Source organism: Podarcis bocagei (genome assembly GCF_964188305.1).
Source record: "Podarcis bocagei genome assembly, chromosome: W".
NCBI lineage: Eukaryota > Metazoa > Chordata > Lepidosauria > Squamata > Lacertidae > Podarcis > Podarcis bocagei.
In genome coordinates this window covers 43,417,121-43,443,305 of record NC_138131.1, presented here as the reverse complement: position 1 = coordinate 43,443,305, position 26,185 = coordinate 43,417,121, and the positions used below count along the sequence as shown (strand labels likewise).

Below are 26,185 nucleotides of genomic sequence, written 5' to 3'. Positions count from 1 at the left end.
GTGTTTAACTGCCAAGTGAGGCAGTAAACAGCCAATAGACTCTTGGAATTTTACAGGCTCGAGAGTGAGAGCTGAGGCTTGGATTCAAAATGGATGCCAAGAAGGGAGGAGGCTTACCTTACCCACCTCCACTGACTAATGACAATTATTCCTCATGGTCTGTAAAGATGAAAGCCCTGCTTCAGAATCAGAGGATTTTTGGGGTGATTGAAAACCCCATCCCTGCTGCACCAACGCCAGGTTGGAATTCACAGAATGTGAGAGCCAGGACGGCCATAATTCTGTGTATCTCAGATGATCAACTCGTGCATATTCAGAATTTGCAATGCGCGCGTGAGATTTGGCAAACGCTGCTGTCAGGGGTTCAGGAGCAGAGGCACAGGAAAGGGAGGGAACAGAGAGCGAGGGGGAGGAATCCGGAGGTAATATGAGCGATGACAGCGGCCCGAGATCTCTGAGTCTTTCCAGTGAATCGGAAGATTCACAGAAAGGGGCGCCAGTGGTCAGAGCAAGGGGGGCGCCTAGGGGGACACCCCTGGTAGAAGGGACCAGAGGGGACTCAGAGAGCAGCAGTTGGAAATCGGGACCAGCTTCCCCACCAGAGCGCAGTAGGGGGGGAGGGGTCCCAGGTATCGGGATCTGGCGGCTCGCCGCAAGCGGGAGGGCAGGAGTTAGGATTGGTCACACCTCCATCGGGGAGCGAGGAAACGGTCAAGAGGAAGGTTGAAGGCTGCGCGCGCGCGCCAAGTTCAAATGCACAGGAAGCCCGCCGCAAGGAGGGAGAAGAGTCGGGGGGGTCAGCGTCAGAAGAGTCCAGGAAGGAAGAGACCACAGGGGGTAGAGGGACCCAGAGGAGAAAGGAAAGACGGAAGAGGTGGAGTAAGGCTAGAGTATTAAGTTGGTGTACAGGAGGCGGAGACTCAGACGGAGCTTCGCCGGTCTAGCTTCTAAGACGTAGAGCTGCGCGCTGCGGCTTGAAAATGGAAACTGTAGCTCAATAAAGAAGTTTGTACAATACTGCCGGCTAGCGTGGTCCTCTGTGAGCTGGGACCTGGAAGCGGCTCTGACAGCTGCGTAGAATACATCAAAGAGATGCTGGTTCTTCAGCGTTGCTGCATTTTGAAAAGCTGACCAATCTAAGGCTAGTGCCAGATGGAGATGTACAAGCGCATCTGACAGAGATGAAATTCTTACGCCAGCAGATGGCGGAATGCAATTTCCCTCTACAGGAAGAGATATTCTGCTTCATGATTATTAACAGCCTTAATCGGACTTACGCTGCTGCATCGTGAGTGTCGGAGAAGGCCTCTCCCTCCTCAGGCTCATTCCATCCGGCCTAGGGGGCGGGGCCCAGGCTCACCTTCGCCACAGCTTTAAGAGGCCTCATTGGGGTCTGGGACATCCCTGCTGCTGCATCGTGAGTGCTGGAGAAGGCCTCTCCCTCCTCAGGCTCACTCCATCCGGCCTAGGGGGCGGGGCCCAGGCTCACCTTCGCCACAGCTTTAAGAGGCCTCATTGAGGCCTGGGACATTGCTGCTGCTGCATCGGAGTGTCGGAGAAGGCCTCTCCCTCCTCAGGCTCATTCCATCCGGCCTAGGGGGCGGGGCCCAGGCTCACCTTCGCCACAGCTTTAAGAGGCCTCATTGAGGCCTGGGACATCGCTGCTGCTGCATCGTGAGTGTCGGAGAAGGCCTCTCCCTCCTCAGGCTCACTCCATCCGGCCTAGGGGGCGGGGCCAAGGCTCACCTTCGCCACAGCCTTAAGAGGCCTCATTGGGGTCTGGGACATCGCTGCTGCTGCATCGTGAGTGTTGGAGAAGGCCTCTCACTCCTCAGGCTCACTCCATCCGGCCTAGGGGGCGGGGCCCAGGCTCACCTTCGCCACAGCTTTAAGAGGCCTCATTGGGGCCTGGGACATCGCTGCTGCTGCATTGTGAGTGTCGGAGAAGGCCTCTCCCTCCTCAGGCTCACTCCATCCGGCCTAGGGGGCAGGGCCCAGGCTCACCTTCGCCACAGCCTTAAGAGGCCTCATTGAGGCCTGGGACATCGCTGCTGCTGCATCGGAGTGTCGGAGAAGGCCTCTCCCTCCTCAGGCTCACTCCATCCGGCCTAGGGGGCGGGGCCCAGGCTCACCTTCGCCACAGCCTTAAGAGGCCTCATTGAGGCCTGGGACATCGCTGCTGCTGCATCGTGAGTGTCGGAGAAGGCCTCTCCCTCCTCAGGCTCACTCCATCCGGCCTAGGGGGCGGGGCCCAGGCTCACCTTCGCCACAGCTTTAAGAGGCCTCATTGGGGTCTGGGACATCGCTGCTGCTGCATCGGAGTGTCGGAGAAGGCCTCTCCCTCCTCAGGCTCACTCCATCTGGCCTAGGGGGCGGGACCCAGGCTCACCTTCGCCACAGCTTTAAGAGGCCTCATTGAGGCCTGGGACATCGCTGCTGCTGCATCGGAGTGTCGGAGAAGGCCTCTCCCTCCTCAGGCTCACTCCATCCGGCCTAGGGGGCGGGCCCAGGCTCACCTTCGCCACAGCTTTAAGAGGCCTCATTGGGGTCTGGGACATCGCTGCTGCTGCATCGGAGTGTCGGAGAAGGCCTCTCCCTCCTCAGGCTCACTCCATCCGACCTAGGGGGCGGGGCCCAGGCTCACCTTCGCCACAGCTTTAAGAGGCCTCATTGGGGTCTGGGACATCGCTGCTGCTGCATCGGAGTGTCGGAGAAGGCCTCTCCCTCCTCAGGCTCACTCCATCCGGCCTAGGGGGCGGGGCCCAGGCTCACCTTCGCCACAGCTTTAAGAGGCCTCATTGGGGTCTGGGACATCGCTGCTGCTGCATCGGAGTGTCGGAGAAGGCCTCTCCTGAGGTATCTAATCATAGCCTGCATTTTTATCAAGGCTTATAGTTTGATTAGGGTCTGTATTTTAAAATGAGCTTAAAGATTTTCAAATGTTTTATGCCAGGCAGAAGTACTTTGGCAAGATGTTTATCCTCCTGGACAAGGGGCCCCCCTGATTTATAGCAGAAAACAATTCTCAAAGTCGTAAAAAGGGAATTACAGGCTGAGACCAAGGCTACACTGACCCTACATAATTAATAGTTGGTAAACAGTAAAATAAAACCATGTGCCTTAAACTTGAGCCATATCTTCTTAAGGTTAAAGGCCAAGAGTAAATGGAAAAGAAAACAACTGGCTGAGAAGGGAAGTGTAAATAGAAGAAGAGGCTTTTATTTTGAGGCTGTAAACTGGTCCATCCTTTCCTTTGAGAAGGTTTATTCTTCTAAAAAGCTATCTATGGTAATGTATGAAATATACTGGCTTAAATATAATTATGCAAAGGATCTAGAAAGAAAGAAATGTTAAATTCTTATTTCATAGAGTCATATTGCTGTAGGAGACCAGAGGGGCAGATGAACCCAGCCCCCTGCCAGACAGGAGACGCCATCAAGCACTCCTGATATATGGTTGTCAGGCCTTTGTTTAAAGACCTCCAAAAAGGAGATATTTCATTGATGATGCATGAGAATGTGAACCCAAGATCCCTGACATCTGTCTAAGATAAAAATTTAAAACTATTAACCATCTGTTTTGGAGGGCCATAGGGCAAGGAGGGCAAGAGGTGAGCTGGTAATTAAGGTTCCTTGTTGAGACAAATGTAAGATATATGACTACTTATTTGTCATTTATAGATAGAAGAATATATAGCTTTTTGTATCCCATAAAAGGCAATAGGAAATGGGTGTATCTTTTAGGATTGGTTATAGCAATCAGCCAATAGGAAATTCAACCAGGCTGATTGGACAGAGGCAGCCAAAGGAGGAGCAAGGGGGCTGGACTGAGGGAATATAAGTGCTGGCCATAATGACAGGAGACCAGGCCAGAGCTTGGTAGCCATATACCACTGTGCCTCTCATTTATTTGTCTGACAAATAAATTATTATTTTAATTTCTCTATTGCTGCGTTGAATATTTCATTCCAGCTAAGCGTTAACCACAAGCAGGGTGCTACACTCCCTCCTCAGGCTCATTCCCATCCGGCCTAGGGGGCGGGGCCCAGGCTCACCTTCGCCACAGCGTTAAGAGGCCTCATTGGGGTCTGGGACATCCCTGCTGCTGCATCGGAGTGTCGGAGAAGGCCTCTCCCTCCTCAGGCTCACTCCATCCGGCCTAGGGGGCGGGGCCCAGGCTCACCCCCGTAATAGCTTTAAGGACACTGGTGCTGCTGCAGCAAATGTTGAAGATGTTTATATATATTTTAAGGTGTTTTAAAGGTGTTTTTATTGTTTACTTTGTTGTACCACCGTGAATGGTGGTTTTTATCTATGTATTTTTGTTTGTTCCGTCTTGTTTTGTTTTTGGGGTTGGACATCGAGTGGGGTGGGGATTGGTTTTGTTTGGGCATAATTGTTTTGGTTGTTTTGTTTTCTAATTTGTAAATGGAGGTTAGTATGAGGCTTGGGATTGCTACCGTGGAGGGGCGAGGGAGGTATGGAGGTGGGGGCAGATGTTATAGGCGAAGGGGATTGAGATACGGATATGCTCGTACCCCTTCCAATCTGCGCCCCATCTCGAGGGACGAGGGTAGGGTGAGCAAGGATTACTCACCTCCTTCACTGGTGTTGTGCAATGCCAGGTCTATAGGCAACAAAACCGCTACCCTGCGAGATTTCTTTACCTCGCAGGGGGTTGACCTGGCTTGTGTGATGGAGACCTGGGTGCACGAAGGGGTAACTGTTACCTTACGAGAGATGGCGCCCCCGGGTTTCTCCGTCCTCCACCAGTCACGGACTGTGGGCCGGGGGGGAGGGGTGGCAGTATTAATCCGGGAAGATTGTTCTTTCAGGGCTCTACCATCGCCATTGATCCCCGGCATTGAATGTGTTGGCCTAGTGTGGGGCTCCGAGGAGAGCTTGGCTGTCTGGCTGGTGTACCGGCCACCTAGCGTACCAGCAGCCACCCTGTCAGGCCTGTTGGAGGCGGTGGCCGGCTGGGCCTTGGAGTTCCCTAACCTATTGGTATTGGGAGACTTCAACTTCCACGCTGATGCCACTCCCTCCTCACAGGCTCTGGACCTGGTGTCTTCCATGGCGACACTAGGGCTCTCCCAGTTTGTTTCGGGCCCCACACATCAAGCAGGCCACACGCTGGATTTGATCTTTGGCGCCGGTATAGATGTGATCATGTCTCCTTCGATGAAGGTGCCATGGTCTGATCACTATGCTCTGAAAGCCAGGATTGATGTTCCACCCCCACCCTGCTTAGGTGGCGAGCCGATTTGGGCTCGCCCGCAGAGGCTGATGGACCCTGATAGATTCCGTCAAGCCTTGCGGGACCTTTCTCCCCCTGGCGACTCATTGACTGAGCTTGTTGAGGGCTGGAATACCCAGCTCCTGGCAGCCATTGATGAGATTGCACCTAAGCGCCCTCTACGACCCCGCAGAAACCGGGCTCCCTGGTTTACCGAGGAGCTTCGGAAAATGAAGCGGGACCTCAGACGGCTAGAGCGAGTATGGCGGGGTGCCCGTGACGGAGCCTCAAGAACATCTTATAGGGTTTTTATGAAAACCTATGAGATGGCAGTGAAGGCCGCTAAGAAGTCTTACTTCTCGGCTTGCATTGCATCCGCTAGCTCTCGCCCGGCGCAATTATTTAGTATAATTCGGTCTTTAACATCCCTTGAAGGACAGCCAAATTTAAATAACAATCTGACACACAGCTGTGAGGCATTTGCGAGCTTTTTTGCGGAGAAGGTCCTGTTGCTCCGCCATGACCTCCCTGCCAATTTGGATACAATAAAGGAACTGGAGGCCCCTCGACTGTCCTCGGGTCCAGTATTGGACCACTTTGACCGGATATCTCCAGCCGATGTGGACAGATTCCTCCAAGCTGGAAAGCCCACCACCTGTCCTCTTGACCCGTGCCCGTCATGGCTGATTAGAGCGTGTCCAGACGAGGTGCGGCCCCCCCTGGGGGATATCATCAATTTGTCCCTTGGCACCGGGATATTCCCAGGGGAACTGAAGGAGGCGGTGGTGCGTCTGCTCTTAAAGAAAACATCATTAGATCCCTCAAATCTATCCAATTACCGCCCGGTCTCGAATCTTCCATTCCTGGGTAAGGTGATTGAGAGAGCGGTTGCTGAACAGCTTGGTAGGTTTCTGGATGAAACATCTGCTTTGGATCCATTCCAGTCCGGCTTCCGCGCTGGTCATGGGACCAAGACGGCTCTGGTCGCCCTAACAGATGATCTCCGCAGGCAGCTGGATCGAGGCGGGTCGGGGCTGCTGATTCTTCTAGATCTGTCAGCAGCCTTTGACATGGTCGATCACGAACTCCTGGACCACCGCCTTGCCGACGTGGGGATCCAGGGCACAGTCCTTCAATGGCTGCGCTCGTTTCTCTCTGGTCGGGGACAGAGGGTGGCGCTTGGCAGGGAATTGTCATCGCGCCACTCCTTGGTGTGTGGAGTGCCTCAGGGTGCAATTCTCTCCCCGATGCTTTTTAACATCTTTATGCGCCCCCTCGCCCAGCTTGTCCGGAGTTTTGGGTTGGGTTGCCATCAGTATGCTGATGACACCCAACTCTATCTGTTGATGGATGGCCATCCTGACTCGGCCCCAGACACACTGACCAGATGTCTGGAAGCTGTGGCTGGATGGTTACGTGGGAGCCGGTTGAAGTTAAATACTTCGAAGACAGAGGTCCTCTGGCTGGGGCGGGACGATATGGGATTGAGGGGGCAACTCCCATCTCTTGCGGGGGTGCAATTAGTGCCAGCACCGTCCGTTAAGAGTTTGGGTGTAATCTTCGATACCTCCCTCTCCATGGAGGCGCAGATTACAGCTATAACAAAGGCGGCATTTTTTCATCTCCGCCAAGCTAAGCAGTTGGCCCCTTATCTCTCTCGCCCTGACCTAGCCACTGTGATCCATGCGACGGTCACCTCCAGACTGGATTATTGTAACTCGCTCTACGTGGGGCTGCCCTTGAGACTGACCCAGAAACTCCAGCGGGTGCAGAATGCCGTGGCGAGACTCCTTATGGGGTCTTCGCTGCGAGATCACATTCACCCGGTACTATACCAGCTGCACTGGCTCCCGGTGGAGTACAGGAGAAAGATACAGTGTTTATAGAGTGCTGGTTTTAACCTTTAAAGCCCTATACGGCCTAGGACCCTCGTACCTACGGGACCGCCTCTCCTGGTATGCCCCACAGAGAAACCTACAGTCTGCCAATAATAACATCCTCAAGGTCCCAGGCCTCAGAGAGGTTAGGCTGGCCTCAACTAGAGCCAGGGCCTTCTCGGCTGTGGCCCCAATCTGGTGGAATGCTCTGTCACAAGAGACTAGGGCCCTGCGGGACCTGACATCTTTCCGCAGGGCCTGCAAGACAGAGTTGTTCCACCAGGCCTTTGGTCAGGGCGCAGCCTGACTCCCTCCTCTGGCAACCTGCACATAATTTTGCTTAATTGGTTGCCTTCAATTTGATTTAATTAATTTTTATAATGAAATATTTTTAGATTGTGTAACTATTTTACTGTTTGATTATTTGATTGTTGTTAGCCGCCCTGAGCCCGGCTTCGGCTGGGGAGGGCGGGATATAAATAACATTTATTATTATTATTATTATTATTATTATTATTATTATTATTATTATTATTAAACGGTTGCAAGTCAGCTTGGTTCTCTACTTGCCGCAGAACTCACGACGGAGAGAATCTGCGCCGTGATTCTCAATGAGAAAGATCGCCTTGCTGCAATAGATGTCAAAGACAGGGGGAGAGAAGCTCGGAGTTCTGACACCCCCACTGCTATTGCTAGTGAAGAACAGGCTGTTGCTTTGAACGTTGTCCATTGTTTCAATTGTGGACAGACTAGGCATCTTCAGCGGAATTGTAAGAAGCCATGTCAACACAAAGGAGCTAAGGGGAGCTCTGCAAAGCCTGAAGCGTCAGGCAAAAGTCGTACCAAGTCCCAGGTGAAACCTGCAAAAGACTTCCGGTCAGCACCAGCGACAAATGGCGGATTCCCTCTGAGCTCCGGAGGGAATCGGCTCCACGGGGACAGGGTCTGTAAAGCTGTAACCCTGAAAGACGACTTTTAAAGGTCAAATCCAGCACCAAAAAAGACGACTCCCCTCCGGTTTGCAGGAGTGGAGGGGGGAGAACCGAGCATTATTTTACCTGCAAGAAAAGAGGCTGTAAATATATTTCTGCTGTCTCGGAAATCTGGGAACGGACTGCCTATGACAGGGAAGGTCGACCAGTGGGAAGAATTGTCTGCATGTTAAGGGTAAAGAATATTGACACTTTGAGAAAGATACAGTGTTTATAGATCTGCCTTTGACTATAAAGTAACTTTTTAGAGACACTGAAACTTTTTTAAAAGCATTGAAACTCTGGCTTTTGAGGGATATTGGAACTTTTAAGAACTATACTTGTTTTTAACAGTTGCATAGTGAAGTTGGAAGGGTGTCCCCCTAGAGGAGACTACGTTGTAACAACTATTTTGTCATCAAGTTACCAAGCTCTGGAAAATTACTTTGCAAAACAAACTCACCAAGCGTGTGACTGACCTTGGGCTTGTTATGGCAGATGGGAAAGGGAAGATAGAGCTGGTGAGTGGCATACAGGATAAAACTACCAGATATGTGGGAAGCTGCTAGCCTGGCAGTTGAAAAAGAGACAAAAAATAAATTATGTTACCAATCTAGAAGTTGAAGGAAAAAATATCCAGAAACCGGGAGAAATTAGAAAGTGTTTCCAGAAATACTTTAAAAAACTGTACACCCAAGGGCCTGAGGAAGTGACTGAGATAGAACAATTCTTGAAAGATAATGGCCTACCAGAACTATCTCAAGAGAAGAGATCAATCTTGAATTGTAAAATAACACAACAGGAAATCGAGGTTGCCATACAGAACATGCAGCTAGGCAAATCTCCAGGCCCTGATGGACTTACCTCCAAGTACTACAGGATGTTAAAGGACTACCTGACACAACCATTAATGGAGGTTTGTAACCAGATTATGGGGGGAGGGAGGGCACCAGAAACGTGGAAAGAAGCATTCATCACATTGATACCTAAAGTGGAAACTGAAAAGACTCAACTCAAGAACTACCGTCCCATCTCACTCCTAAATGTGGATTACAAAATATTTGCAGACATTTTGGCAAATAGATTTAAAAAGGTTTTAAATGAAGTAATTCATAAGGACCAAGCAGGCTTTCTCCCAGGTAGACATTTGTTTGATAACACTAGGAATATTATCGATATTCTGGAACTTTTACAAACAAATATTAACACTAAAGCAGTGTTAATTTTTATTGATGCGGAGAAGGCCTTTGACAATATTTCTTGGAAATTTATGAAGAAAAACTTGGAAGGGATGGGAGTGGGAAGGGGGTTTGAGAACGGAATAGAAGCAATCTATTCCGAACAAAAAGCTAAGTTGATAGTGAACAATGTGGTGACAGAAGAACTTCAGATTGAAAAAGGAACACGTCAGGGGTGCCCCCTGTCCCCTTTATTGTTTATTTCGGTCCTGGAGGTTTTGCTGAACATGATAAGGAAGGACCGGCAGGTACAAGGAATACGGGTCGGAGTGAAACAATATAAACTGAAAGCATTTGCAGATGACTTGGTTTTAACATTACAGGAGCCAGAATCTAGTACAAAAAGAGTTCTGGAACTGATCCAGAAATTTGGTCGGGTGGCGGGTTTCAAGTTGAACAAACAAAAAACTAAGGTGCTAGGGAAAAATTTGACAGCTACTGAAACAGAAGGGTTTCAGAAGGAAACAGAACTAAATATTGTTAAAAAAGTGAAATACCTGGGGGTCAATCTCTCTTCCAAGAACTTGAATTTATTTAAAGATAATTATGGGAAATGTTGGTTAGAAGTTAAAAAAGATTTAGAAATTTGGTCAAGACTGAAATTATCCTTGTTAGGCCGAATTGCAGCTATAAAAATGAACGTTTTGCCAAAGATGTTGTTTTTGTTTCAGGCCTTGCAGATTGTGGACAAAGTGGAATGTTTTGGAAAGTGGCAGAAGGATATCTCTAAATTTGTCTGGCAGGGCAAAAAGCCCCGAATAAAGTTTAAAATACTAACTGATGCAAAGGAGAGAGGGGGGTTTGCCCTGCCGGACTTAAGGTTATATTACGAAGCTGCAGCCTTCTGCTGGATGAAAGATTGGATTTTGTTAGAAAACACTGATGTCCTGGATCTGGAAGGCTTTAATAATTCGTTAGGTTGGCATGCGTATTTGTGGTATGACAAGGCAAAAACACATGGAATGTTCAAAAACCATATTGTCAGAAAAGCAATATTTATGGTCTGGAAAAAATACAAAGACTTATTAGAAAGCAAAACTCCGAGATGGGTATCACCAATAGAGGCCAAGGCTTGGAAAAAACCCAATATGGAGGCCGGCTGGCCGAAATATTGGGAAATAATAGAAAAAATTGGAGACAACTGGAGGTTGCAGAGCTTTGAAAGGTTAAAGGGTAAAGTGCAAGATTGGCTCCATTATGCCCAAATTAATGAGGTTTTTAAGCTAGATAAAAAAACAGGATTCCAGGTGGAAAAATCGAAACTTGAGACAGAATTGTTAGAACCAAAGACCAAGCTATTATCGAGAATGTATAACTTGCTGCTTAAATGGAACACTCAGGATGAGACAGTTAAATCAGCCATGATAAAATGGGCCCAGGACATTGGTTATAACATCATGTCTGAGGACTGGGAAAGGTTATGGACCACCGGTATGAAGTTTACGGCATGTAATGCCTTGAAAGAAAACATTATGAAAATGGTATACAGGTGGTACATGACCCCAGTCAAGCTTGCTAAGATTTACCATTTGTCCGATAATAAATGCTGGAAATGTAAGGAGGCTGAAGGGACATTCTTTCACCTCTGGTGGACCTGCCCAAGAGTGAAGGCCTTCTGGGAAATGATATATAACGAGTTAAAAAAGGTGTTCAAATACACTTTCCCTAAGAAACCGGAGGCATTCCTCCTGGGCATTGTCGGCCAGAAGGTGTTAAAGAAGGATAGAACTCTTTTCATGTATGCCACTACTGCAGCAAGGATTTTTATCGCCAAGCATTGGAAGACTCAAGATTTGCCCACACTGGAGGACTGGCAGACGCAACTGATGAACTACATGGAACTAGCTGAGATGACTGCCAGGATCCGAGATCTGGGAGAAGAAGCAATGGAAGAGGACTGGAAAAAATTTAAGGACTATTTGCAAAAATATTATAAGTTATATGAACCTTGAGATGCCGCATGACTTGGAATGTTAGCCCCAGCAAGGAGAGTGGATTATATAAGAAATTGGATAATATTTATGAAAGAACCAAAGTTTAAACGTGTAAAAACAATAATATGCTATATTTCTAGAGTAAATGGAGAATAAGGGATTTAAACTTAAATTGCAATTGAAAGTACAAAGAAACACATGAAACAAGGGTATAACTTGCTGATAATTTTTATTGTTAAGAATGCATTGGGCGGGAGATGTGGGGAAGTCCGATAGAAATTTGAAAAAAGTTGTTGAAACGGTCGGGATTTTCTGCTTTTTCTTCTTTTCTATTTTCTATGTTTTTTCTTTTTTCTGTTGTATGTGTAACTGGGAAAATGTAATAAAAAAATTATTATAAAAAAAAACTACCAGATATGGCAGACAATACAAGACTGATATTACTTTTCAGAGAAGGGCCTCAACATCCGGAGCGGCAGGCACAGTAGGAGCTGCTGCTTCGCAAGTAAAATCAAAAGCTATGTCATCTGAAGAGCTATTGGCTCAGGCACTTGGCAAAATTGATGCATCTTTGGAAAAATTAGCCAAACAGGTTGCAGAGACAAATAAACAAGTAGCTGGGGCCTCAGCAAAAATAGATTTGAACACTCCAAGTATTAATGAACTGGGGAACAAGGTGAACTCCAATACACAGTCCATTGAAAAACTATTAGAGGAATCGGCCTCGACTCGACAGATTGCAGAGGAAGCTAAGGATATTGCAACTGCTGTTCAAGAGAAGATACCACCGGTATATAAGAAATTAGAGGATCACGACCTGACACTCTCTATGATTGAATTACAAAGAAAGGAGAGAAACCTAAGAATTAGAGCAGTACCTGAAAGTGAGAAAGACAACTTGATAGACTTCCTTACAAAGGAATTCACAGACTTTTGGCTACAAGACCTGGGGAAAGATGAATTCAAGATAGTGAGTGCATTTAGACTCAGCAAAAGACAAGGAAAGAACAGAGCAAGAGATTGTTTGATCACCTTAAGAACAAAAGAAGAAAGAGATAAAATCTTGAATCTGCACTACCAAAGAACCTTGGAAATTGAAGACTCATTTGTTGAGTCCTTCAAGGATATACCTAAACACATTTTGGATATAAGGGCTTATTATAAAGATCTTGTCGGCCTACTTAGAAGAAATAAAATACTCTTCAGGTGGGAATTTCCCCAAGGTTTATCTTTTAAATACAAAGGAAGGAAAATAAGAATAAGGACAGTGAATGATAAAGACAAGTTTCTGAAAGATCACGAGGAGGACTTACAGAAGGAAGTGGAATCAGGAGAGGAGCTGACTGCATCAGGAAAAGGAATTCTAGACATAGCAAACTTGTCATTTGGATTCCCGGGCCCAGGGAAAGACACACCACCGACAGAAGAACAACAACAACTCGGTGCAGTTGGAGGGAAAGCTAAGTAACTTACCATGGCTCTGCAACTTTTAACCTGGAATTGTAATGGACTGAATTCCCCTTGGAAGAGGAAATCTGTTTTTCATGTATTAAGGAAAGAACAATTGGACTTGATTTGTTTAAAAGAAACACATGTAATGAGGCTACACAGGAAAATGCTTATTAATAAGAGATTGGGACAAGAATTTATTTCGTATGACAAAGTTAAAAAGAGAGGCTTGGTGATATATGCAAAGGAGAAATTGCTACCAAAATTTCATAGAATCATAGAATCATAGAGTTGGAAGAGACCACAAGGGCCATTGAGTCCAACCCCCTGCCAAGCAGGAAACACCATCAGAGCACTCCTGACATATGGTTGTCAAGCCTCTGCTTAAAGACCTCCAAAGAAGGAGACTCCACCACACTCCTTGGCAGCAAATTCCACTGTCGAACAGCTCTTACTGTCAGGAAGTTCTTCCTAATGTTTAGGTGGAATCTTCTTTCTTGTAGTTTGGATCCATTGCTCCGTGTCCGCTTCTCTGGAGCAGCAGAAAACAACCTTTCTCCCTCCTCTATGTGACATCCTTTTATATATTTGAACATGGCTATCATATCACCCCTTAACCTCCTCTTCTCCAGGCTAAACATGCCCAGCTCCCTTAGCCGTTCCTCATAAGGCATCGTTTCCAGGCCTTTGACCATTTTGGTTGCCCTCCTCTGGACACGTTCCAGTTTGTCAGTGTCCTTCTTGAATTGTGGTGCCCAGAACTGGACACAGTACTCCAGGTGAGGTCTGACCAGAGCAGAATACAGTGGCACTATTACTTCCCTTGATCTAGATGCTATACTCCTATTGATGCAGCCCAGAATTGCATTGGCTTTTTTAGCTGCCGCGTCACACTGTTGGCTCATGTCAAGTTTGTGGTCAACCAAGACTCCTAGATCCTTTTCACATGTACTGCTCTCAAGCCAGGTGTCCCCCATCTTGTATTTGTGCCTCTCAATTTTTTTTGCCCAAGTGCAATACTTTACATTTCTCCCTGTTAAAGTTCATCTTGTTTGTTTTGGCCCAGTTCTCTAATCTGTCAAGGTCGTTTTGAAGTGTGATCCTGTCCTCTGGGGTGTTAGCCACCCCTCCCAGTTTGGTGTCATCTGCAAATTTGATCAGGATGCCCTTGAGTCCATCATCCAAGTCGTTGATAAAGATGTTGAATAAGACCGGGCCCAAGACAGAACCCTGTGGCACCCCACTAGTCACTTTTCTCCAGGATGAAGAGGAACCACTTATACCGAAAACAGAGACTGAAAAGACTCAACTTAAGAACTACCGTCCCATATCCTTATTAAATGTGGATTACAAAATTTTTGCTGATATTTTGGCTAAGAGGCTGAAAAAAGTACTGATTGAAGAGATTTAGATAAATTTATTGTCATTGTCCGTATATACACAGTATACACAACAACGAAAATCAAACACCCACCCAAAGACCGGGTTCACATATACATTTGCACGTATCTCCGACACTCTCATCCTATTCAAACATAATCTATAAAAACATAAAATCCAGAATATAACATGACCTATTAAGGCATAACATAACCTAAAACATATCTCATTCCTTCCTACTCTCTGCTTGCTAAACCTTGCAGCTGGCCCTGAGATCATTATTTAGTGCAGTCAGAGCTCTTGGATAGAAACTATTCAGAAGGCGTGTGGTTCGTGTTTTCATTGTCCTATATCTTCTGCCCGAAGGCAATAGTTCAAAGAAGTTGTGAGCAGGGTGGGTGGGATCTCTCAGGATATTATGTGACTTCTTCAAAATGCGAGACGTGAAGATCTCATCCAGGGTTGGTAGTCGGAGCCCAATAACATTCTGGGCAATTTTAATTGTTCTCTGTAAAGCTTTTTTATCCGTTTCAGAGCTGCTCCCATACCACGATAATATACTATAGGTTAAGACACTCTCAATGGTACTATGATAATAGGACAGAAGTAGGTGCTGGGATAGATTCAGTCTCCTGAGCATTCTCAGGAAATACAACCTCCCCTGCACCTTCCTCACAACCATATTAATATTTGCAGTCCATGAGAGGTCCTCCGAGATATAAATGCCCAGGTATTTAAAACTACCAACCCTCTCCACTTCCTCGCCATTTATGTGCAATGGTAAAAATACACTTTTCTTTCTCCTAAAGTCAATTATGAGTTCTTTGGTTTTTTTGGTGTTAAGCATGAGATTATTTTCTTTACACCATTTCATAAGGACCAAGCGGGTTTTCTGCCGGGAAGACATTTATCTGATAATCTGAGGAACGTAATTGACATTTTGGAAAAGTTAGAAGTGAATATAAACACTAAAGCAGTTTTGATATTCGTGGATGCAGAGAAAGCCTTTGATAATATATCTTGGAGTTTTATGAAAAAGAACTTGCAGGGTATGGGGGTAGGCCAAGGTTTTGAAAATGGTATAGGTGCAATATATTCTGAACAAAAGGCTAAATTAATTGTAAATAATGTGGTTACGGAACAATTTAAGATAGAAAAAGGAACACGACAGGGGCGCCCAATTTCCCCATTGCTTTTTATATCGGTCCTGGAGGTTCTGCTCAATATGATCAGAAGAGACCGGCAGGTTAAAGGTATACAGGTCGGAGCTAAACAATATAAATTGAGAGCATTTGCAGGTAACCTAGTTTTGACGTTACAGAAGCCAGAGTCTAGTACCAAAAGAGTATTAGAATTAATTCAAGAGTTTGGTCAGGTGGCAGGATTTAAATTGAACAAATTAAAAACTAAGGTTTTGGAGAAAAACTTAACATCATTGGAAAGAGAGAAGTTCCAGAATGAAACAGGTTTGACTGTGGTTAAGAAAGTGAAATACTTGGGGATTAATATGACAGCTAAAAATGGAAATTTGTTTAAAGATAACTATGAAAAATGCTGGACGGAAGTTAAAAAAGATTTAGAAATTTGGTCAAACTTGAAGCTTTCCTTGTTAGGTCGAATTGCTGTTATAAAGATGAATGTATTGCCAAGAATGTTATTTTTGTTTCAATCATTGCAAATTTTGGACAAAATGGACTGTTTCAAGAAGTGGCAGAGAGACATTTCTAGATTTGTCTGGCAGGGCAAGAAGCCCAGAATAAAATTTAAAATATTAACTGATGCAAAGGATAGAGGTGGATTTGCCCTGCCAGACTTTAAACTCTACTATGAATCAGCGGCATTTTGCTGGCTGAAAGAATGGCTGCTTCTTGAGAACACAGACATTTTGGATTTAGAAGGTTTTAATAACGTTTTTGGGTGGCATGCATACTTGTGGTATGACAAGGTTAAAGCACATAAAGCATTTAAAAAGCATATTGTCAGAAGAGCATTGTTTAATGTCTGGATAAGATATAAAGATTTACTTGAAAATAAAACCCCAAGGTGGTTGTCACCGATGGAAGCAAAGGCCCAGAAAAAGCTCAATATGGAGGCCAAATGGCCGAAATATTGGGAAATTTCGGAACAAGGAGGAGATAAACTGAAATTACAGAGTTTCGAGAAATTAAAAAGTAAAGTGAGAGATTGGCTCCATTATTATCAGATAATGGAGGCCTACAATTTGGATAAAAAAGTTGGCTTCCAGGTGGAAAATACTAAACTGGAAACAGAACTGTTAGAACCCAAAACCAAGATTTTGTCAAAAATGTATAACTTGCTGTTGAAATGGAATACTCAGGATGAAACGGTTAAATCTGTCATGATTAAATGGGCACAAGATGTTGGACATAATATTAATTTTGCTGACTGGGAACAGTTGTGGACCACCGGAATGAAATTTACGGCATGTAATGTCTTAAGAGAAAATATTATGAAAATGATTTACAGGTGGTACATGACCCCAGTCAAGCTCGCAAAAATCTATCTATCATTTGCCCGATAACAAATGTTGGAAATGTAAAGAAATGGAAGGTACATTCTTTCACCTTTGGTGGACGTGCCCAAAGATTAAGGCTTTCTGGGAGATGATATATAATGAACTGAAAAAGGTATTTAAGTATACCTTCCTGAAAAAAACAGAGGCCTTTCTCCTGGCCAATTGGTGCCAAAGAAGGACAGAACTTTTTTAATGTATGCAACGACAGCAGCAAGAATACTTATTGCAAAGTATTAGAAGACGCAAGATTTGCCCACTTTGGGAGAATGGCAGATGAAGCTGATTGACTGTATGGGACTGGCAGAAATGGCTGGCAGAATCCGTGACCAGGGAGAAGAGTCGGCAGAGGAAGATTGGGAAAAATGTAAGGACTATTTACAAAAATATTGCAAAATTAAGGAATGTTGAATGATGTTGGATTGAAATTAAGCGGTTTTCAGCTGTAATGGTAAAAGGAATTTGATAAAATGGTTTTCTTTTATTCAAAGTTATAATAATCTAAGAAAATAAGGTGTTTTTTTCTTCTTTTTCTTTTTAAGCTGTAATGCTTTGAGATAAGGATTTGCTGTATGAATAATCTGAATTGGATATACAAGAAGGGGAGGTATGAGGAGGTCGGGGAAAGATGTTATGAGAAAATAAGCTGTGAAATTTATGTGGTTTGGGGTTTTTTTGTTCTTTTTTCTTTTTGTTTGTAAAAATTGGAAACTCTAATAATTTTTTTTTTAAAAAAGAAAGAAACCTGCAAAAGCATTGCTGTCAACAAAAGCCGCATTTTCAACGGAGAACGCTTTTGTTCTTGACACGGGACGCACACAGCACATGACATCGCACAGAGATCTGTTTTCAACATTTAAGAAGCAAAGCTTCACTGTGAAACAGGCCAATGGCCAGGAGCTGAAAGCGACCGGGTTTGGAACTGTGCATCTTGAAAGTCTGAACTTGACTATAAACAATGTGTATTTGGTTCCTGATGTAAAGTTCAATCTGCTGAGTGTTTCGCAGATCACAAAGAAAGGACTGACTTTGTCCTATGATAGAGAAAGCTGCAAAATCTTCAAAGATGGAGAGCTGTATCTTTCTGCCAGAGAGAAAGATGGGCTGTATTTGTTGACTTTTAATCAAAATGATTGCATAAATTGTAATGCATCTGAATCTAACATGATTTCTTTCGCAGGTGTGTAGAAAAACGTCCAGAAGACGACGCAAGTAATCAAAGCTTTTCAGCGAGTGTATGCTGATGTGATTGGTCCTCTAGCACCATCTAGAGGCAATGCAAGATATTATCTTGTGTGTGTGGATTATTTCTCTCATTATGTGTGGGTATATATATTGCAGAAACCACAAGAAGCCTTATAAAGGTTTAAAGAATTTTGTGACAAGGTTAAGAATGTTCATAATGCTAACATTGATTGTCTTTTCACAGATGAAAAGCCAGTTTTTCTTTTACAGGATTTTCAGGATTTCCTGGATAAGAAAGGGATAAGGCACAAGACTGCTGTTTCTGCAGAAGCATGGAACAGAAGTGTCTGTGTGCAAGTGAACAAAGAATTGTAAAATGGCATGAAGGCACAATTGCTGAGTTCACATTTGCCACATGAGTATTGGGCGGAGTCGATATTGTGTTATTGTTAGTCTTGATTGAGAAAGGTTTCAAAAGATTTGGGAAGTTCTCCTTTTGAGAAGCTGTTCCGTAGAAAACCTTGTGTTGCCCATTTTAAGGTTTTTGGGTCTCATGTGAAGACAGAAGCTCCAGGTGGAGTAAAGAATGCTAGAGGCATTTTTGTGGGTTATGAAAAGGGTCTCTACAGAGTAATTTTGTCTGAATCTGGTCAGGTGATTCTCAGAAAATTTCTAGAGAGTGCTCCTGAACAGGAGAGAGTAATTGTTCACACATTTCCCACTGAGGACAATTCAGATGTTGATGATGATTTTACTGATTACAGTGGTACTCAGAGTGACAGTGATAGCTCAAAGAGCTCAGTTGACACAGTCATTGAGAGGAAATCTCACACAATGGCTAGACCTTCACAAATGAAGGATGAACCACTGTTTACTATTGGAACTGGTTCTCCAAAGAGTCCTGAGACTGAACCAGTGAGCAAAGAGGATCAGCACCTCATACGTAGGTCTGAGAGAGTTACAAAGGGTGTACCACCCAAGAGGTATTCAAAAGAGTTTGCTAACTTAGCTGTTGCATGTGTTACTATTGTTGACAAGTCAAGACAGGTTGAAGCTGTGACTAATTCAGAGACAAAGACACAACAGGGAGTTGCTAAGTGTAACACTACATTCCCTAGCCAAGGTAATGCAGATGCACTCATTCCTTGGAAGTCAGACTACCAGAGAGGTACACTGGGGAAACCAGTGGCGGGTAGTTCCAAGGGTGGAACTGAAACAACAGGGGAGTGTTATATGTATAACAACTGTTTGTTTTCTTCTCTGGATCACGCTTTGCTCGCAGCGCACATTGATTCATATGGGGGAGTATGTTACGATATAGAAGCAATGCGGCCGCGAGCTGGTAGCGTGAAAGCAAAACATAATGGGAATGTTGGGACTGTTCCATGGGAAACAGAGGGACAGTCAATTCACAGTGCAGAGGGCGCCGGAATTAGCTGAGAGTGTAATATGAGCTGTACAGGAAGTACAGGTGGAGTTTGTCTCTCGGCTGTTGGAGTTTGAAGAGAGCAGTCGTGTTTTTCTGTAACGCTGCAAAGACAGAAATAAAGGCATGTAAATACGTTTCTGTCTATCTCTTTCCCCTGCCGGGGGGGGGGGCAGGAAAGAGGGGTGTGTTCTTCTCACGCTGAGAAGGATCGCCTATTGCGACCTAGCAATGCAGACAGGGAGGTCACCAGGAGATCAAGCCAGGTGCCTGGAGAGTTGCCAGTTTCTCCTGATAAAGGCTTGATTCCCAACAGTATCCACAGGTTTATCCACATGCTCGACAGTGGGGAGCACCAAGTGAGGGGTGTCACCTCCTATCTGCTCTTGGCTTGCAGTTATATCTTGTACGCCTGCCCCAAATGAGTACTACGTGGAGAAGATACACCCACTTGAAGAGTCGAATGCACCAGCGTACACTATGGGCCTTTGAACGCACTACTGGGTGAGCAGCCCAAACCCAGCACCCAACCAATACACCCTTCCACAGACACTGGGTCCAAAGCTGCCTGTCAAACCTGCAGCTCCCTGCCTCTCAATGGCATCCAGTGCCTCTGTGTGGGGCTATGCTAAAGACCTGGTGAGAGGGCCTGGCCCGGCAATGAATACCATACCTGAACCAGATGTTTACCTGTGCCACCAGCCATCCTACAGCATCTCCCAAAGGTTTGCTTCCTCCAGCAAGAACTATACACCAGGACCCCCTGACTACAATGCGGAGCTGGTCACCACCGACAAACCCAGAGCCCCACAGTTCAGTCTTGGGATTCGTCACTCTGAGTATTCTCATGGCACACCTCCAGTTTGTTTACTCAAAGAGTGAGGGTGGACTCACAGGCCACAGAGGTGACTTGCCCCTTTGGGTAGACCCACCTCCAAATAATTCCATTGTGACACAGTGTCAGGAAGCAGGTGTAAATAGCTTGTTTCAGAGGGAGAGATTCTGATGAACTTTGAACACGTTTGGGCTATGCCAGGGTCAGGTAATTGGGGAGGGGGACTAGATAGCCCTCCTTGGTGAGACAGGGGGTCTGCCTTGGTTCTTGGCAAAATCCTTTCTCTATCCTTCCTCCTTCCAGTGTGCATTACTAGTGAAGTGTTTCTCACCCCACCACTTAATTCGCTTTCTGTTACAGAAGATTATTGGGAAGAAGGCTAAGATGCTCTTTTTGCTCATATAAGAAATAGTTTTATAATTTTATAAGTATTACCTTTTTTTTTTTACAAAGCTCCATAAATATTTATTTTCCTTGCTACTATTCTATTTACACTGAGAATGAAATGCAAAATGAGAGAGCTGTTTTTAATATTGTGTTTTACCAGTGTATATTGAAGAGCCTTCCAAAGAGTGAATTTATAGGGCAGTCTATGTAACTTGTTTACATGTTACTTGCTTTGCGTAAGTAAGTAAATAAATAAATCCAATTTAGATCGCAGTTTTGGATTTTGTCAGCTTGGGATGACTAATGTACCTTCTAACATGCCTATCATCAAACCACATTCATTATGCTCTCAATTGATAAATGTAGGCTACATTGATTATGTTTATGAGCTCTGTGCATCCCTTCCCCCTCCATACCCAGGTGATTCAATGTATGAAAGGGAGAGTGAGACTGGGCTGCTTAGGTATCGTTTTCTATCCTAACCTCTTATTTGTTGCATGCAGCACCATTTCTGTTCTGCTACAGTTTGTCTCCTGCCAGCAAATATGTTATTTGTCTTGTCTGCTGGTGGTGAAATTATGGCACTTCACATCAGTCTCAAGGTTGAGGGTGCCTCTTGCCCACAACACATACACAGAATTTCCTCTAAGAGAAATGCTGGTTCTTAGCTCTCTCCTCCTAATCTAGATGAGCACCACAAGCCAAAAACCACTTTCTTGGGAAGAAGACTCACTGAACTCACTCACTTCACAATAAGAATGCGTAAGAACCAGGCTCTAAACTGCCTTTTTTCAATGTATTATTTATCCTGTAACAGGAATGTTTTCCCACTATTCTATTCTTCTATAAACCAGATGGGAACTAAGCTGACCCCCTTTCTCTCATTTGTTTGCTGCTCTTGCTCCATGTATCATTTTTACAGCACTTCCAGCCAACTTTATCCAACCTCTTTGCAAGTGCATGAGTGAAATATTATTATTATTAATATTAATTATTCAATTTTTTATAATCTTTTAGCAAAAGATTTCAGGGTGGTGTACAACATTAGGAACACATTACAAAACATCAATGAGCAGGGCAGCAGTTGAAGAAGGAGCAAAAAGGGTTTTCTTGTGTGTGTGTGTGTGTGTGTGTGTGTGTGTTTCTTTGTGGCTGATTAGCTGTTCTCCCTTTGCAAAGGTCAGAGGGGGCAGGGTTTCTGTTGAGGCAGGGGATTAGCTGTGGGAGGAGCTTATCAGACCTAGCAGGGCAGCAGTTGAAGAAGGAGCAAAAAAGGTTTTCTTGTGTGTGTGTGTTTCTTTGTGGCTGATTAGCTGTTCTCCCTGTGCAAAGGTCAGAGGGGGCAGGGTTTCTGTTGAGGAAGGTGATTAGCTGTGGGAGGAGCTTATCAGAGCTTGCAGGGCAGCAGCGCGCACAGTTTGATCCATCGTGTAGATTTAGGGGAGCTAGTCTCAAACGTTTGTTGGGGGAGACCTAGGGTTTTTTGTGGGAGGAGTTATTTGTCCTGTCTTCACGCTTTTTATGATGGAGGACCGCTGTAGCCACCCCCAATGACACATTCTCAAGATGGAGGGGGAGGGAACAGCTGCAGTCGCCTGCGGTTCCTGCGCAATGTTTGCCATCTTGCCAAAGGTTGCAGGCAGCTTTACCTGTAGCAATTGCATGTTGATTGCCCTCTTAAAAGACAAAGTCCAGCAACTGGAGGAACGTGTAGCTACGCTCCAAAGAATTAGAGAGCTGGAGCTCTTCTTGGAAGCAACAGAGCACACCGTCTCCACCAAGGAGGAGACAGGGGACTCCCCTGAGAAGGAGGCTAGTTCACCAACACAGGAGCCAGATATATGGAGAAACGTGACTCAAAGAAGTAGGAGGCCCAGGGTTCGCTCTGATTGTTTAGAAATACACAATCGCTTTGAGGTCCTCTCCCCTAGCATGGAAGACGAAGAGCAGACTCCATTTGAGGATCTCTCCCTCATTACAGTCGATCAGGTATATGAAGACGAGCAGCAAAGTCAGTCCTCAGGGAATGTGCAGGCGACCTTGGAACGGACAGCTCACGGAAGAACCCCGACCAAACCTAAGAGGAGGCGTGTAGTGGTGATAGGGGATTCCCTACTGAGGGGAACAGAAGCAGTGATCTGTAGGCCTGACAAGATGTCTCGGGACTACGAGGCCCTCGGCAGGAAATTGAAGCCCATCACTTGCCAGAAGTCAATCTTCAAGAAACTGCAGTCCGTGATCTAAGAATCCAAACCGTTCCTGTTTACACCATTTGCGAAGCCAGCTGTTCACTTCCACTATTTTTCCCTCTCTCCCTGGGCCACGTCGTTCAACTGGGAGGACAGATGAGATGACAATTTGTGCATTTAGTTGCTTCAATTTCCTGCCGAGGGCCTCGTAGTCTCTTTTGATCTTCTGGAGGCTATTGCTTGCAGTGTCATTGGTTCCCACATGAACCAAGAGGAAGGGGTATTTGTCAGTGGGTTTTATGATTCCTTGCAGTCGTTCAGTTACATCTTGGATCTTAGCCCCGGGGAGTCAGCACACTTCCCGAGACATCTTGTCAGGGGAGAGGACCTCAAAGCGATTGTGTATTTCTAAACAATCAGAGCGAACCCTGGGCCTCCTACTTCTTTGAGTCACGTTTCTCCATATATCTGGCTCCTGTGTTGGTGAACTAGCCTCCTTCTCAGGGGAGTCCCCTGTCTCCTCCTTGGTGGAGACGGTGTGCTCTGTTGCTTCCAAGAAGAGCTCCAGCTCTCTAATTCTTTGGAGCGTAGCTACACGTTCTTCCAGTTGCTGGACTTTGTCTTTTAAGAGGGCAATCAACATGCAATTGCTACAGGTAAAGCTGCCTGCAACCTTTGGCAAGATGGCAAGCATTGCGCAGGAACCGCAGGCGACTGCAGCTGTTCCCTCCCCCTCCATCTTGAGAATGTGTCATTGGGGGTGGCTACAGCGGTCCTCCATCATAAAAAGCGTGAAGACAGGACAAATAACTCCTCCCACAAAAAAAACCCTAGGTCTCCCCCAACGAACATTTGAGACTAGCTCCCCTAAATCTACACGATGGATCAAACTGCGCGCGCTGCTGCCCTGCAAGCTCTGATAAGCTCTTCCCACAGCTAATCACCTGCCTCAACAGAAACCCTGCCCCCTCTGACCTTTGCACAGGGAGAACAGCTAATCAGCCACAAAGAAACACACACACACAAGAAAACCCTTTTTGCTCTTTCTTCAACTGCTGCCCTGCGAACGGCGATCTGGCACTTCTCCCTCTTTACCTTGAGCGCGGCCTCCTGGAACCTGGTCAGTACGGTGTGGAGGCGCTCGAACAGCTGCTGGTGTGAGTCTGCGGACACCAAGACATCATCAAAATATGGTACCATGCCCGGAAGCCCTTGCAGGAGACGCTCCATAAGGCTTTGGAAGATCCCAGGAGCCACATTTACTCCGAACTACAAACGGCGGCAACAGAATGCCCCTCGGTGGGTGACGATTGTCGGGGCTTCAGCGGTGGCATCATCGACGGGCAGTTGTTGATGGGCTTGGGCAAGGTTCAGCTTAGCAAAGACCTTACCCTCATCCAAGGAACGCAGCAGGTGTTGAACAATAGGAACCGGGTAAGCGTGCTGCTGAAGTGCCTTGTTGATTGTGCACTTGTAGTCGGCGCAGATTCTCACCAACCCATCCGGCTTGACAGGCGTGATGATGGGGGTTTCCCACTTGGCGTGGTCAACTGGCTCCAAAACTCCTTGGGCGATCAGCTTGTCCAATTGTTCATCCACCTTAGCCTTGAGAGCAAAGGGAACCCGGCGTGGCTTTAGCTTGATGGGGGCGACTTGTGGATCAAGGCTAAAGGAGATGGGCGTACCTGTATATTGCCCCAAGTGCCGTCAAAAACCTCAGCAAAGTCTTTGACCAGATCCTCAGTCTCTGCGTTAGAGATGCAGTTGATGCTGGTGACTTCCATCAAACCAGTCTAGCCCTAGGAGGCTTGGCCGCTGACCTTCGACCACCACCAGTCAGAGCAGGCCTGAAAAATCCTTGAAGGTGATCTGGAACCGGCCAACGCCTACCACGGGAATGTTGTTTCCCTGGTAGTCTCTCAGGTGTACACGGTGAGAGTCGAGTTGCCTTTTAGACACTCTGGGTACCAGTCTTTTAATGGTGCTCCAAGACACGATGGACAGGGCAGACCCAGTGTCAATCTCCATGTCACATGGAGCTCCTTCAATGAGCACCGTGACGTTTAGCTTGCGTCGCGTAGGCGAGTCGGTTTGGCCAATAGTGGTTCCAGACGGGCAGTGGCAGTTGGTGAGAGCGAAACAGCTTTCCTTGGCGGACTGGAGTGAAGACTTGGACTTGTGAGGCAGTGAAGGGGGGGTGCCGGACGGAGCCAATCGGCAGACCTTAGCAATGTGGCCCCTTCTGGAACACTTCCGACAGATGGCATCTCTGAATCGACACTTGGCACGGGAATGGTTGCCTCCGCAGCCGGCATATTCCGATTGACCTTTGGACTTCTGTTGGAACTTCCTGCGCTCCCGCTTTATCTGGTGCATGTCATCGTCTTCACTGGAGGATGCCTCATCACTGCTGGCCTCTTCATGATGCACTGGAACTGGCTTCCTAGCAAGACGTGGGCTGCTGGCTTGAGGATCAGCAGCTTCCGAGGCCACGGCCTCCTCAATGGCTTTCTGCAGCGTGAGGTCTGGTTTGGCGAGGAGACACCGTTGCAGACAGATGTCCCGGACCCCGCAGGCGAATCGATCCATCAGGGCATCGTCTAAGTCTCAGAACTTGCAGTGCATTGCAGCCTGTCGCAGGGTGGTGGTGTAGTTGTTGATTGACTCCCCCGCTGCCTGGTTCCGGTGGTAAAACGCATAGCAGGCAGCAATCTTGGATGGCTTTGGCGCGTAGTGGTTGCGGAGCTTCTCTTGAATCGTGTCCCACGGAGCTGCCTGGACTGCTTCAGGTGCAAGCTGCTTCAGGTGCAAGCAATGCTCAGGCCATCTCAAACACCTCAGGCCCACAGAGGATTCTTCTTTCTATGTAGATGGAACCCAAAACAACCTGTTTTGCTTTGTTTAGCCTTATTACACTTCGCTTTGCTATTTGTGGGTGAATGAACAATTTGTTCAGGACCTGAGACAGTGGTGGGCAACCCAAATTCCCTTCTAAATTCCCTTCCTGGCAGGAACTACATGGTACAGCGCTGCAGATCTATGCTCTGCATTCTTCAGTCTCCCTCTAGCCCCTGAGAGTCAATTCCTCTTCGCCTTCACCTGGGGACCTAGTTAACTAACCTGGACCAGACTACCCCAGGGTTATGCGGAATCACCCGCTATATTTTCTGCAATATTACACCAGGATTTACAGGATGTACATCTGTCTGGTCTACCTATCTGCTCTATGTAGACAACATTTTAATATGTTCTACCAGCGAGGAGGCGTGTAAATTAGACACAAAACACCTCCTTCTCGAGCTAGCATATAAAGGACACAAGGTGTCCCCTAAGAAGCTCCTTCAATGAGCACCGTGACTGTGTATCTGAAGAAGTGTGCATGCACACGAAAGCTCATACCAAGAACTAACTTAGTTGGTCTTTAAGGTGCTACTGGAAGGAATTTTTTTATTTTGCCTAAGAAGCTGCAATACTGCAAGCAGGAAGTAAAATACCTCGGACATATCCTGGGGATAGGCACCCAAAGCCTAGCAACTGACAGAA

The 26,185-nt window shown here is 46.1% G+C and overlaps 1 pseudogene across 1 annotated transcript in view; it reads left to right on the top strand.

The window, feature by feature from the left end:
• The window catches only part of LOC308578190 (protein CIMAP1C-like), a 46,631-nt pseudogene extending 26,518 nt beyond the window's left edge, over positions 1 to 20,113 (top strand). Inside the window, exon 5 of the transcript in view lies at positions 19,629 to 20,113. The product of the transcript in view is annotated as a protein CIMAP1C-like (transcript). The remainder of the gene's footprint in view (positions 1 to 19,628) is intronic.
• Positions 20,114 to 26,185: the final 6,072 nt, after the last annotated feature.